Raw genomic sequence first — 16,650 nt, 5'->3', positions numbered from 1 at the left:
ATTTGAAGGTAAATTCATTGAAGTGGGTGTGCCCGAAATTTACAAATAATTTACCGGCATGGTTTGAAAATACTCGAAAATTGGCAGTGCGAGCAATTATATTCTGTTATGAATGGAAAAAAATCTCCCGTCCGAAACCGTATTAATAACGCTCACGTTGGGTCAATTTTGAAAGTTGTCTCGGCCAATAAAATTTCTCCCGAAATAGGAAAGATAGTAGCAGAGAAGAGATGTCAAATATCAAACAATACTTTACTTTATATATGTTTATTACAATGTACTACTCAAAATAAAAATATTTGTTTCTATGAACACTGATTTTTTTTTCTTCTTTTGCGGCCCACCTAAAGTTAAGCATTGTTTATTTGGCCCAAGTTAGCTTTTGAGTTTGACACCCCTGATCTAAAGGTTTTATCGATTCGAAATTTTATTTTTAGTCCCCTCAGCGTGGAACATACACTTAGTAAATAACTTGGTACATAATTTACCCCCTTTGTTTTAGGGACCTAGGTATTTTTTGTTAAGTTGGGTCCCTAAAACAGATTATAAAATATGTGATTTTAAAATAAAACTGTTGTGCTTGCTAACATCGTTAAGAGCGTAAATTTTCGCCACGTAAAGTTTTGTTAAGTTTGAAAATTTTTATAAGAAAATCAGAAATGTGCAATAATTTTTTATAACTACATATATAAATTGGGCAATTTATGCATACAGTTCTGTATAAATGCTGAAATGGTTTAAACCATAAAACTTCATTTCAGGGGGTGGGTCGTCTTCAGACGAAAAAGAGGTCAACAATCATGAAATGCCTCCAATGACCTTTATTTTTTAAAAATTTTATTTGAAACAAACTTAGTTTATAGCGCCACTTCATTAACTTAACTTAGATACTAAATATCTTTTGTTTTGGCGCAATATAACCTACATTACAATACAACCTACGCAATATACATCGACTCTCGAACCATTAAACTCAACCTCCTTAAAAAATCCTTTAACCCCATTGAGAATTTACAGAATGTTAAAGTAATTTCATGCTTTTTTTAATGTTATAAAATAATTTATATTTAAAATTTAAAAAAAATGTATGCATATTTTTAACAAACGGTACCGATATTGGAGAATTTTTGAAATTGTTTTCAATTTTTTATTTTTTAATAAAATTTGACCAACAATTAATTTTTTCGTGTTTATTTGTACAATCAACAAAAGTTAACAATATGTGTCAAAATTGGAGATTAAATTTTATAAATTGTTTTTACATACGTACATTCAGAGTATGTCTATAATTAACATTAGATAATTTAAAAAAAAAACTCAAGCAATTATTGTGGCAACCAACAGCATTATTCCTGTTAATGCGTTTATAAAAAAAAAATACGATTACATAATTTTGTTTGTTATACGCAATTCAAAATTGATTTTACGCAATCGATAAATAAAAATTGATAAGTACAATTCCGGAGTCTATTGAATCTGATAAATCAAAAGATAACACTCAACCACTAATAGACAAAGCTGATAATTTATTATAAGAGTAAACAGAGCTCTATAAATTGATTTAAAAAAAAATTAAATTAGAGTCTTAATGAATTTAAATAATTTTTCGTTGGGTATTTTATTAAATAATTTTGTCTTTTGTAGAACAAACTATACAGTTTAAAACAGTTAAAATTAAGTGCATAATTTTAAGCATTTTACAAACAAATGTTCACTTTTAAATAATTTACAGACTAAATATACAATTTAAGGCAATTCACAAATATACAATTTTTAACAATTTACTATTCAAGTATACTATTAAAAGCAATTAAAAAATTAAATAGATAAATTGAAACAATTTACAAACTAAAAATACATTTTAAAATATTTTGAAATTTAATGCAAATTTAAACAATCTGCAAACAAATATGTAATTTTAAACATTTTACAAAAAAATATATTGTTTTTAAAAATAATTACCAAGTAACTGTGCGCATAATTTCAAACAATAAATACTTTCTATTTTACAAGCATCTTTTGCCATGAACGAATTATCAGCCATTAAAATGACCATGACTCCTAATCGAAAAGTTAATGTTATTTTTAGTTGTTTCACATGGAAATTTGGAGCAAAGCAAATAGTATTTTGAGTAAAAACATTAAAAAATAAAGGCGTTTGAAATTTAAACCAGCTTGATTTATCGCAGTGAGTTTACAATAAATAATGTCTGGAGAGAAAAAACATTAAGTTAAAACTTTTTTTTTCTCCATTTTTTTAAAAATGTGTTTCATAAATTTAAAAAGTATTTTTCATCGATAAAGACAGGTTAGCTTTTGTGTCAAGTAAAAAGACTTTAGCAACAATTTCACCCAGTTGGGTTTAAAATCGGCTCAATATAGGTCCTTTAAGAACATGCACCGAGTGACCAATATTTGGATGTCTAGATTTTTTAATAGTGGTCCTAGAACAGTCTATATAGGGCCTCTATTGGCTGAATAAGGACTATAATTATGGGCTGAATAATGAATAGAATTATCCGATTTCTATATAGGGCCAATATTAGTTGTAAAGTGACTGTAAACTATTGGATGAATCTGACAATTCTATATAGGGCCAATATTATACAATAATTCATAATTTTAGTAATTATGATTATCGCCATAGTATCACTACAGTCAAGCTACTGGCATTATGGTGCCAGCATCACGGCGGCTTTAATAGGTACCAAATATAACCTTATCTAGGTACAAAATATTTTAGATACCGATTACAGCTGCTTATCATATAAAAAGATGAGTACAGGAGAAAGTAGCTTGACTGTGGTGAGTTTTAAATATCATGAGTTGCTTTGAGCAACAGCATTATGCCTGGTGATACCGAATACAATTAGTCTTTATTTTGATAGGATGAATTACTAAAAATGCATTTTGCTTAATCTAATAATGCAAAGCAACCGAGAAGAGTAACAAATAATAATGACTAAATAAAAAAACATTCGAATCATTGTAGCTTTACTATCTGTATTCGTATTTCTCTGAAAACTTTGAGCACGATTATGTAGTGTTATTCAGTACAAATTGATTAATGCATACCCCCCCCCCACTNGCATCCCCCCCCCCACTCCTTACGAAGAACTGGCATTCAGCAAGTAAATAAATAAATATAAAATTGTTACAAAGAATTGATATGATAGAAAAGGTTAATTTATTTTCAATTAAACTTTTGTAATAATTCAATTAAACTTTTCATGTAGAGATTCATTTACATTATTCACTTGTCCAATTAATTACAATGAATTAGAATCGTTTTTATTTATTTTGATATCAGAGAGTAACAAAAAGGATACCCCATATTTAACAATTATTATTTTAATCACCAATATTCTATCTGATAATACGTTTCAATGCAGGAAAAAAAAAATTCAAGCAAAAAATATTCATGAAAACAAAAAGTTATTTTAGTTCAATTTTTTTAAAGAAATGAATTATTTCATCATTGTTTTCATCCAGAGCTTCATGTCAACATCGTCCATGAGTTTTACATCCTACAAATGATTGCGATAAGTTTAGTCCGCAAAGTCATAATGAAGAAGAATTGTTTGCGTTTCATTTTTTTCGATCTCCAAGAGTAAAAGAAAAGGATAACCCATATTTAACAATAGTATATGAAGCAGACAACTAACAAACGGCGTTAAGGAATGCGCCTAATGAGAATTTTCTAGAGAAACCAGTTTAAAATGTTGCTCATATCAATAAATGTCTGAAATAATCTATTGGTGCCCCAAAATCGACCTCGCGTACTCTTTAAAACTAGATTATATTAATAAAGAATATTATAATTCGAAACATAGCTCGAATTATGAATCTATTGAGCTTTCGATTAAAACAATTAGCATAATAAAATGCAAAAGGAAAATTAAAAAAACGAAGAAATTAGAGGTAATGGTACTATTTCTTTTTAGACTAATATAATACATATTGGTACACAAGAAATATTCAATAGAAAACGGAAATTCTATAGACTTAGATGATTCAATTTAGAAATAGTTTTATCTGACAATACATTTCATAAATAAAAATAATAACTTTAAATTGCGTCAATTGTAGATGCGATGTCGTACTACATTATGTTAATATAACTCTTTAAACTTGAATAGACAAAGAATAAGTAATGTAAAAAATTAAAGTCAATTCCTACTTAGGTCAACAAAGAAATTTTATTTATTTTTTATTAAATAATTAAGCATTTTTTTAAAACTTGCAGTGGAAGACACTTGATGCTAATACAGTTTTTCAAATATCAATTTATTAATTAAATTAAATAAATTAATTTTAGTTTTACATTCGAGAAAAATTTTTTAATTATTTAATAAAAAGTAACTAAAGTAAAATACTTCTTTGTTGACCTAAGTAAGAATTGATTTTAATTTTTATTTTTATTTTTTGATATTATTTGTTTAATGTACAGATCTATCAAAAAAACCTTTAAGTGAAAAAAATTTTCCTACCTACTTTATCTAAAAATATCATGCATCGTGTTATTTATTTTAAAATAAAAATTAGTTTCACATCATGATAGGTATTTATTATGAGGCTATATATTCATTGATATATTTTAACTAACCCTGAATAGAGTCTAAATAAATTATGCAATGTGTGTAATATATTTGCATATTATGCATAATTTATTTTATAGATTATAAAGTGATGTATTACAATTTAGTAAATTTTTTTTTTATTTATTATTATTGTTTTTTAAATGAAACACATAATAAATATTGTCATCTTTAATTATTTTATTTTGAATTTTGTTTCTAGAAATTAGACAATTGAACTATAATTTATTTCATGTATTTTAGGTTCGTTTAGTTATCAATTTACACTTATAAAACAATCGGTTGATAATTTAATAAGTATAAAAGTTGATTTAATAATTGTACAAAAAATAAAATAAAAAATATTGGTAATGATGCAGTTAGAACTGCTAAAAATGTAAAAGTAAAAAATAAAAAAATAATTAAAAAAAAAAAATAATTAAAAAAAAAAAATAAATAAAAATAAAACATTAGTAATGATGCAGTTTAAACTGAATGAAATGAAAAAATAAAACTAAGAACATGAAAAAATAAAAACAACGCGTAAGGCGTTTTTCAGTGGGTCCAGGTAGAAAACCCCCTCATACCTAGGGAATGATTTTTACTTCATTTTTAAGAAGATTAAAATTAAATAATGTGAAGATTTTTCATATAAAAAGTGCTTGCTGACGAAATAATTTGTATATTTAAGTTCACTGACATTAGTTATTGTATAAAATAAATTTACCTAGACTGCAATACTTAAAGATAATTTTATCAGATCAATTAAATATAAGATTCATTTTTACGAACCTATAAGTAATCTTATAAAAGTTGAAAAGTTTAAAAAGATAATATTTACTCTCAATAACTATTGTTGGCCTTATTATTCACTTGTCAGAGTTATTTAAATATATATTTTAATTTACACTTAGTTTTGTAACATATGTTAGCATATGTATATATTTACAGAGCTTATCCTCAATTGGAACCCTGATATTGCTGAGAGGACCTAGGTTGCATATGACACACATGCAGCCACGTCAGCCACGGGGGAGAAGTGGCTAGCAAAAGCTAATGCTACTGCTCAGCCTTCCCCTGGGAAATAGTTCAGAATTTATACCTAAAAAGAAAAAAAGTAAACCCACATAATAAACTGATGAATTAACGTAATTGTTGATTAACAATACCTTGCGTGATATTTAATAATTGAAAACTAAGAACTATACTAGCTCGCTTTTTCATGTTTGATCACAGAACTGTTATTTTTCACAACCTGTTATTTTTTCGCAATTTACCCGTGTTACTAATTTAAGACACAAATTATTATTACTTATTAGAATATTAAGCAGAATTAAATAAAAGTCGATTTCAAGTTGATATGATAATTTGTTTCACTGCTATGAGAATTTTTATGCAGTTGCTTATGGTTTACTACTTGAAAAATTTGCAAATTTCGGATATCATACATTTTTTAGAAGCAATCTTTAATTAGTAATTTTAAAGCTGAATCGAATAAAATCAGTTGTAAATAGAAGCATTTACTGTTTGAAAGTTATGTGAATTTTTTTTTGAATTTCTCCCAATGAGATGCGTTTTTATATTTGAACAAATGATTGTAGCAACTAAGAATTAGTTTTATTCTGCTCGGTATTATAAGTCACATAGGAAATATTTTACTCAATTTTCTTTTCAAAGCATTATTTCAAATCATTCTTTCTTAGACATTTTACTCTCATAAAATTGCTCACAACTGACAACTGTAAAACAAATGATACTATCAGCTTGTGGTTAGTTTTATTCGATTGGGTGTATAATATGCATAAAAATTGGCACCTAACTTTAAAATTTTATGTTATTAAACGATTGTTGATTTGTGATAACATTGTTTTAAATATTCAAATAACTATTTTTGCGAAACCCTGACGTGATTGACAATAATGGAAGTTTTTTTCAGAATCAGCTTCAAAAATTGATTAAAAAACTATTAGTTTTATGAAATCTGAGAAAAGGTTTAGAAATATAGTCTTTTTGAGATTATGTTAAGATTTGTAAGAAAAAGGAAAGAAAATCTAATTATCAAACATACAAGTACCACGATGAAAGATGTAAGTTCAATTATGGAAAAAGTGTTAAAATTTCCTAATAAGATTGGAATTATATTTTTGAATTTCTGTAAAGGTTGTTAATGGTAGTACTTTCTTCAGTGTATTTATTTTCTGGCTGTCACACTTTTTCAACGCTTTTAGCCACGAGGATTGAATAGTAATGACAGAAGTGGAATGCCATTTATCTGAAAAAGAAAATTAATTTTATCCAGTTAATTTGAATTAAGGAAAAAAAACAATTTATTTTGATTCTGTTGGAAGATAATATGATTCTAATATTTTAAAACCTGCCGCTATTATTGTAAATATGACTTTCTTACTAATTCATATTTTTTACTTTTAGGTTCCAATACTTCCAAGTCTCAACAGGGAAACAGAATCAATATTTAAAATAATTTTGTTGGTTTGTAAAAAAAAAAAATTAAATTTTAGTTTTAAATAAAAATATTTTGAATATCAGCTGACTAATTATCTAAATTTGCATTTTTATAGCTTTAAAAACTCAAGCACCTTAGACATCCACCTTATAAAATTTTGAGCTCTCACAAATATATTTTTTTAACTGTAGAGTTTGTGATAAGTGTCATTTCAAGAAAATTTAATTGAATCTATTAAAATTACAAAAGAATTATGTATTTGAAATTTTGTTTTATAGTTTAACAAACGAAGCAATTACTGCCGAAGGTGTAATATTAAAAACTTCATGTTGATAAATTAAGATTTCTGCTAGTGAATAAATGTAAAGATATTCATTATTCTTTTTATAATATGAATAATAGTGGGGTTAAGAATGAATGAATTAGTCGAAACTTATAACACCTCACGTTTATGAATTATTATCTTAGCATGAAGAAAAAAAAAAAAAAACACCTTTAAGTTGAACTATAAAGCCTGATGTGTCTAATTCTGGGTGTCCTGTAATGACTAATGTCGCATCCTAGGTTGGTAAATTAATACCTCTAAAAATACAAAAAGTTATACTTGAGGTTAAGAAATAATAACCTAAGGTAGAATATTTCACGTTAATTAAAAATAACCTTTCCAAGTATAAAAAAAAATACACTTGAGGTTGATTTATAATAACCAGAAGGGTAAAATGGCACACCTTAGGTAGATAAATTTAATACCTCAACAACAATATAAATCCACATTTGAGGTTGAAAAATAATATGTGTATGAGGATTCCTGAAAGCAAAGAACTGGATATCATTTTCGGGGAGAAAATCGGGAAAAGCTTCTAAGGAAGGCTCACAAAGGGCTGTTGAGTTAATGTTGCTGCTGCTAAATTTCAAATGAGAAACGGACTGTAGTAAGAAGATGGGTTTTATAAACTCTTAATCTCACCCGAGACTCGACAGATTATTATTATTATTTGTATCAGCGATGGTAAAATAAGCTTATTTTATGTTTATGAGTTAAATAGCTTCTGGCAATAGCTAGAATAAAAAAAAAAATATATAGTTTGATAATTTTTGTCATTCTTAGGAGCAAAATTAGATTGTGAAACAGTTGTCATTTCTGTGATAACTGTTCTGTGTTGATCGACAAAAAGTCCCGCAGTGGACTGATCGTTAAGACACGGTTCCCAGCAGATCACCGAAGTCAAGCATCACTGGCTACGGTCAGTGTGCGGGTGGGTGACCACTTGGATCAGTCTGCGTAGGGACCGAGGGTGTGCGGTATTGATCCTCGTTAAACTGTGCTACCGTAAAGTGCTCGACTTCGCGCGCAGGTCGTCGGGCTACCGAAGCGGGGGTGCCATCTCCTCCGCAGAGGATCAAAATTGTGATGGCATGTCTTCGGATCATCCTCCGGGATGTTTTCCAGACCGTCGCCAATAGCCCATTGTGCAGCTCTAGTGCGGCGTAAATTAACAACACTGATCGACAAAAAGTGCAATTTGTTTTTCTTATGCTAGCTGCGATGAAAATTGTTAAATCTTATCTTGGGAAGATACTTAACGGTAAGGTAAATTGATATTATGATCCCTTATACGATATACATGATATGTTTGCAAGTAGAAATCGTTATGAGTATTTTGCATGCCATGGCAATCAATAATATTGCACCTTGAGTGGTGACTTCGAGACAATTTTTAGTTATGCATTGAACAATGATTAGGGCAGCAATCATAACCGTAGAAACAAAACCATTGTACAAACGAATATTTGTTCAAACGTCCCAATACAACTTATAGGAGTTAAGACATATGAAAAAAAAGAAAAAAAACTAACTCTGGAAACTAATGAAGAGACTTAAGGTTTTCAATAAACAGTACCGTGGAAGCGTTTAGCTGGAAAGGCACCAGGATCTGCCAAATCTAAAAAAGAGTTAGTGCAAGATAATAATAATAAGAGAAATTCAAATTACTAAAAAAGCAATTCGAAACTACATTTCCAGTGGAAAAACGTGCTATGCAGCAGAAATTCCATAAGAAAATTGAAACCAATAGTATCGATAAAGAAGTAAACAATGAAAAATATGACGTCGTCAGGGGGCCCCGGAAATCATAAATGCAAAACCTTTTCTATCGAGAGAGCACGACAACTCTCTGTACCCCCAAAGGTTTTGCCAAAAGTCCAAGTAGAGAGAAATAGAATACAAATTACAAAGTATAATACTTAAACTAATACAAACGAAATGAAATGTTCAAAAACTTACTTAAAAATAATAAATTCCAAAACCAACGAACACAACGCACTACAAATCCTCAACTAAATTGAAATTATGTAAAAAAATTCAATTTTTCTTTTTTTTCATTGTTTACTTTTTTATGTATTCTACTGAAGATAATACTATCCTTTCAATCAAGTCAAATTAAATCAAATAAGAAATACTATCCTTTCGAATAAAATTTCCAATATTTTGTTCAATGTTGATTTAATATTACATTATGAGTAGATACTATGTATTAATAATAAAAATAATGATAGAATTATTCATTACCTGACAAGTGGCGTCGTGTGGGTATCTCGATCCTCATTGGTTGTTGAAACGTGACGTTTGCTTACCTTAGCAACTGTTCTTTCCATTCTATTTCAAGTAAGGCAAGCCCTTCAAGTATCAATCCTCTTAGGTGACACATTTTATATTCTTTCACGAAGATTCTTTCACAAAGATTTCGATTCTCTCACTATATATTTCTTACTTAACACAAAGACTAGCGTGAAGCCATGTAGAACATAAACTAATTATGCATTGAAGTTGCCAGGTGCACAAAACAAAAATATATCACTGGAACAATAAAATACATAAACAAATAATAAATATAAATTAAATAAAAGATGTAGACGAAAAATAATTATATTTCTAGAAATTCCATGTGTGATACGGAGCTGTATTTAATTAACTTCACTTTAATTAACATTCTAAGTTTTGTGGAGAAACTTCGATAAACTTTAACACTCCATTTTGCTTATAAATATCAGCTGTCACTGACGTCATAGGTCATGTGTGATCATTGTGATCTTTTTGAAGTGCAAGTACCCAATTATAGTAATAAATTAGATACTTCAATTTTGGATATTTTAACGATTTGTTGAACTTTTTTACGGCCGCCAAAAAAAAAAAAAAAAAAAAAAAANAAAAAAAAAAAAAAAAAAAAGTTCTTAGCTATTTGAAAATTATTTATTTATTTATTTCAGATATTTTAAAAACTCGTGTAAATATTCGATAATAAAAATTTTAGTACGTGCTACCTTGAAGTTTTACTAAATTTTGAAAAGGAAAGGTTAAGTGGCACAAAGTCACCCCCCACATAGCAAAATAAGGTTTATTTTTACTCAGCAAAAACTTTTTATTGTAAACCTAAAAAGGTTTGTTATGCGGTTTACGTGTTAACGCTCTAACCTTAAACGAGATCTGTGCTCTATTCTACTCACATTACCCTAATCCAAAATATTGGAAAACAACCTTCTATACAAAACCCTTAAATAGGGGTTGATTTAGGATTTTCAAACGTATGTGTAGAATACGTGAAAACCTCTGTGGCCATTACGATTATTAAGCAACAATTCACTAAAATATAAAAGACATGCCAAATCGACATCCACATTGCCTGCTACCTTACGGTTGACATGGACTCTTTTCCCTTCATTGGTGACCCGGACGTGACATGAACTCGCCTACAACGAAAGTAACACCCACTTCGATAAGAACACGCCTACTTCGATGGATGGTCCACGTTGCAGTTCGTGACTACATCATTGTCCCCCTGTTGATTCTTTGTCTCAATTGTACACAACGGAGTCCTGCACATATTCGACTGCTAATAGCAACACAGGAGAGATCATACACACAACTGTGAACTTAATATAGTTCTCACTACAGACGCTCAGAAAACTCGGTGAACTTAATACAGCTCTCACCACAAGCGCTCAAAATCCGGAAAGCATTATACAGCTCTTCCGATCTTTCGCAAATACAGCAACTAATGGTATCCGTTCATCGAATTCCATCTCTGATAAAATTCTTGAGGGTGAGTAGTGTGGTATAACTACCACTAAGGTTATTAAACATCAATTTACTAGTAGTATATAAAACATGCTAACTCGATTTAATCTTTTTGAACCGATTCTATATATTTTATACACCTACGATTTCCCAATTAATAAAACCGATTGCAATAGAATTACAGCTTTTTACTCCCAGGCGACACAGGAATCATCATTAAATCAAGAAATCCAAATATTGCATTACAAAAATTACAGGAACAAATTCATGAAATAGTAGACTGGTGCTTAAAATGGAAAATGGCAGTAAACGCAGATAAATCTAAAATCTTAAACATACAAGAAAGAAGAATAAAAATATTAATACAGTGCAGACCAAAAATGTTCAACATCCAAATACCTAGGTCTCATAATAAATAGAAAACTCACCTCGAACGACCCTATCAAAAACATAATGGATGAAACAACTGTAGCAACAATAGTAATACAACCAGAACATGTCATTAAAATTAAGAAAACTTCACTACCATACTTACCTGCCGGGACAACTATACCTGAATGTCAAAAGCTCAATCAATGCCAGAACAAGGTACTCAGAATGTGCCAGGATAGTTCATCAGAAATGCAAATATTCAAGAAGATCTCAAAATTCCGACCCCGTCACAGTATATTCATAAATCAAATGCAGATTTATTTAACAAGGCCGAAAAAATGTAATGCAGCTAATTTCAACCAGATATTCCAGCGCTCGAAAAAACTCAGAAATTTTACCCGTCCCCGAGGACGGCTTGTCCAACAATGCACCCGTCCTCTGTTGAAACTAACCCGTCGCTTTTAAATAAATAAAAATATAATTTTCTCCTATTTATTACAAACATTTATATAAATTGCACAATGAATTAGTCGTTACTAGGATTACATTATACAGTAATAAAAGAAATACTAGGTTACTGATAGTAACCTAGTATTTCTTTTATGAAATAATTTAAATGACAAGGGTCAAGTTATCTGGAATGTCAAGTTATACGAGGGTACTGCGTTTTTTAAATGAATCAAATATGACGTTTGCCAGTTCCACAATCAAGCCAATGATTTACAGAGGTTTCTGAACAGAAATCTGAAAGGGGTTTTCCATTTAGGTAGATGTTCATAATTGCTTTTAAAGCTTCTTGTTTAAGACCAGTACGTATTGTGTTTTTTTGTAAGTTTATAGCTGCAAAGCCCCTTTCAACCGCTGCAGTACTTCCAGACAGAGAAAACATCAATATATGCGCAGTATGTTGCTGTATTGTGGGTCATTTTGCTGCCTTGTAACTTACAAGACTCTTGTAAGATAACAAAAATTGAAAATGTATCACGAACATTAACGGGAAAATGGCCGTCCGCGCGGACGTCGGATTCAAGAAATTCGTTGTCCGCGGAGAATTTTTGACCGTCGAGGACGGGCGGACGGGCTGTTTTTCGAGTCCTGAGATATTCAATTTTGAAAATTATAAAAAAGATATAAAATACAGACAGCTCACTTTACATCCGACACATCATATCACAATCATCAAAATAAATAATAGCTTTAACGCATATCTTGCCCACAAATTCAACTACAGAGATCCAATTATAACTTCAGTTTCTACAACTACAATACTCTAAAGCAAGCGTTTCCCCTTACTGACCATCAACATGCACCTAAAAAATCTAAGCGCACATAGTTTGGAACACCTTCTATTTTCATTTATCGTTATTTATTGAAGCTAAGTGCTTGAATCTCGTTGAAAGCAACCACATTGACTGCTTACTCCAACTTTTTACAGCCGTGGTGGCTCAGGGAATAGAGCGTTCGCATTCCAATGAGGTGAACTGGGTTCGAATCCCGGTGATGGCTGGTCGATACGAATTCAGTATCCGGCTTGCGCCGACCACAGTGCTGACGTGAAATATCCTCAGTGGTAGACGGATCATGGGTTAGGGTACCTTTGCCGTCAGGCTAACCGTTGGAGATTCTCGTGATCTTCCTCTCCATGTAGATCAAAAAATCCTCCGCGGAGGCAAATTTCTCCCAACACTTGTTCCAGGAGTTCTCTTGTCTTCTGGATTGTGCTAAAAATTACAAGGCTACGTAGTTGAACATTAGTAGGCACAAACCCAAAAATTGGATCGGCTGTTCAACGACGGTAATAAAATAAAATAAGATGACTGCATGCAAAATGTTTATCCCTTCATGATGGATGTGCGCCCATCACTTCAAATTAGGGTAACTTTTGATGGATCATGGTCGTCCTCACTTGTGTTTACCACCCTCTACCGTTTTGTGTTTATTACCGTACCAAAATGAATGAAGAAAATTCTTGATCTCTTAAGCTTCCAAAAAAATATAGATATGTTAGTTTAGATAAAAGTGCAAGAAATAATAAATCACGATTACAATTGTAAATCTGCTTGTTACTAAACAATACAAATCTAATCAATAGTAATCATTAATAAACGATTATAAGTAATAATGATTCACGATTACAATAGTAAACCTTTTTTTCCTACAGTTAGTTCACATTCTCCCTTGTTCAAATTTTCAGACGTTAATAAAATACTTTCTATTTATCCACTCAAGTGTTCAAATACATTTTCTTTTTAAAAACTTGTAGTGGATGACACTTGATGTTGATAGAGTTTCTTCAAATATTAATTCACTCATTAAATAAAGACGAGTGAAAAACGAAATGGAATTTTCTGATGGCGTTAGTCATTGTTTTAAATTTTACTATAAGCGATTCAGTTTTTCACATACAGTACAGAACCCGTTATCCGGAAATCAGAAAACCGGAAAACCAAAAAACCGGAACGAAATTCGATAAATTTTCCCGCAATTTTTTAAAAAAAAAAAAAATTTTTTTTCCTCATAAGATTTTAGGATTTTTCTTTCTTTTTTGAAAGATGTTTACCTTACCATCACTTCAGAAATAATCATTAGTGTATTACCTCATCGTTTTTTCTTATTTTTAAGATTATTTACAAATATATATATTTTTTTAGTTGTGTTTAACACTAAAAAAAACGGCTTTTGTAGCGATTCAGAAAACCGGAAAAATCAGTTATCCGGAATAGCGATAGTCCCGATCGTTCCGGATAATCGGTTCTCTACTGTATTTTAAAAATATCATCAGTAATAATTTCTTATTTATAGCTCTATTTGAAAAAGAGTTTATTGTGCACATTTAAATATTTAATTATTTTACATTCGCTGCGTCAGATAAATTCAATAGCACGTGGTAGCACGTGTGGTCTAAGCCACAAAATGTATACTTTTACAGTTGTCTGATATCACGCTCCTTTTTTTTTTCCAATTCCTTCACTCTCTCCCTACATATATTTAACTCCTTATATATTCTACCTATACAATATATTATCTTGTTCAAATTTTCAATCGTTTATAAAATACATTTTATTCATACACTCAAGTTCAAATACTTTTTTTAAAAGATACTTTTTGTATATTACTTCATTAATTTAATTTAATTAATTAATTTTAGTTCTACATGAGGAAAAAAAATTGTAATTGCTTAATAAAAAGTAACTAAAGAATTTATTTTCATTGTTGACCTAAGTAGAAATTAACTTAACATTTTTTTATATTACTTGTATATAATTTTTATGCAATATACTTGTATATAATCCTTTTTTATGCAATCGAATTTTTACATTAGAAATACGCTTTCATTCATCATTACAAGATAACATGAATAACGATAACTAAGCATGATATGTAAATAACATGAATAAGGATATATAATTCAAGCTTAATTGCTGTAACGTTAAGCCGACAAGCGCAACCACATGATTGGGCCAAAGCCGAGCGATTGAATTGACATGGTTAGGCCTCATCAGTCATCACGTATCCTTCTTTTCCAGTTACAAGTACCTGATTGTAAACTTGTTTTTACTCAAACAATTTTTACGCAATTGTAATGATACTTACAGGAAAACATTAGCTACGATTATAAGTAATAGCGATCCATGATTACAATTATAAATCTGTTTATAATCAATTGTCATCATAATTACAAATCCATGATTATAACTAATCATTTTTCATTAATTCAATATTGTTATCATCATAATTTTAAATCTACGATTGTGAGTAATAACAGCTGGATTAATATTTATGAAATGCATACCTGATTAAATGTAAATGTAATTACTGTGGCTTAATTGATTATAAGTAATTGATTGGCTTCATTTTAGTGAAATATTCTGTGATAACAAATAAAAGTAATGAAGCAAAAAAAAAAAAAATAAAAAAAAATAAGAAGAAAATTTTTTTTTTTTTTACTTGTAAATTTTAGAACCAAGTAACTTGTGAAAATGAAATATGCATTTTTATTTTTACAACATTCTTTATAATTTGCAAAGAAACCTTGTTTTCAGTGAATTTTAGAATTGAATAAGATGAAAAAAAAAAAAAAAAATACAGAATGTAGAGAAAACATGGAAAAATCTCAGAACGATGAAAATAGGGAAAAAGAAAAATAATAATAATAAAAATCCGGAAAAATAATAATAAATCCGAAGAAAGCAAAAAAAATTAATAAAAATCCAGAAAATAAAAGATATAATCTTTTCATCAGCTCACAGTATTATATCAGCAAAAACGAGTGTTTTCTAATATTGTATCAATATAGCCAAAGCAAAATATGTCAGTACAATAGTGTGAGGACACTAAAAAAAATGCTATATATATATATATATATATATATAAAACCGACTTTCCCATTTCATAAAAAAATATATATATATGTATCAAGATTATAATTTTTTGTAATTAATACGTAAAAAGGAAACAATTAAAAATTGCAAAATCATGATTACTTTTTTTGTTTAACTAGCACTTTAATCTTCAAAAATTAATTTTAATAAAAGTATATTTTGAAATGTATTTCTTTTTAATTAATATTATTTCTTTTGAGTTGATAATATTTGTAATTTATGCACACCACAGAAAAAAATGCACCTTGAATATCTTTTGATCTTATGATAGGATTTTTACGTACCTAAGATGCAATTTTAATGTTTCATGAGGAACACCTTAAATAGATCATAAATTCGTACATATAATCTCAATAGTTAAGAGTCCAATTCTAATTTCCCCGTCTCCAATGTTGACTTAGGGAGATTTCGCTAATTAATATTTATATTTTTTTTGATGCACTAAAATGCATTTTACAGAATTTAATTGCCAAATTATAATTTTCAAGGTTTTAAGTACTTCATGTTTTTTTTTCCTTTAAAAATAAACCAATATAATTGTTTCTTTGGTAAAGTTTGATAAGTTTAAAAAAGTGCTTAATACCTGTAAATATTAAAATTTTGAAGTAAGTTTCAAGAATACACTTTAAATGAATAAAATGAAACAAATAATGTTTTAAGACATTGAATAATAAGGAATCGGTAACTTTTTAATTCTCCGTAGGCTAACACGCTTAGTCAGTAGCGTAGTTTCAATGCATATTCGGGGAGGTGGGATACTCGGCTATATATATATATATA

This window comes from Parasteatoda tepidariorum, chromosome 6 (assembly GCF_043381705.1).
Source record: "Parasteatoda tepidariorum isolate YZ-2023 chromosome 6, CAS_Ptep_4.0, whole genome shotgun sequence".
NCBI lineage: Eukaryota > Metazoa > Arthropoda > Arachnida > Araneae > Theridiidae > Parasteatoda > Parasteatoda tepidariorum.
This window is presented reverse-complemented; position numbering follows the sequence as displayed.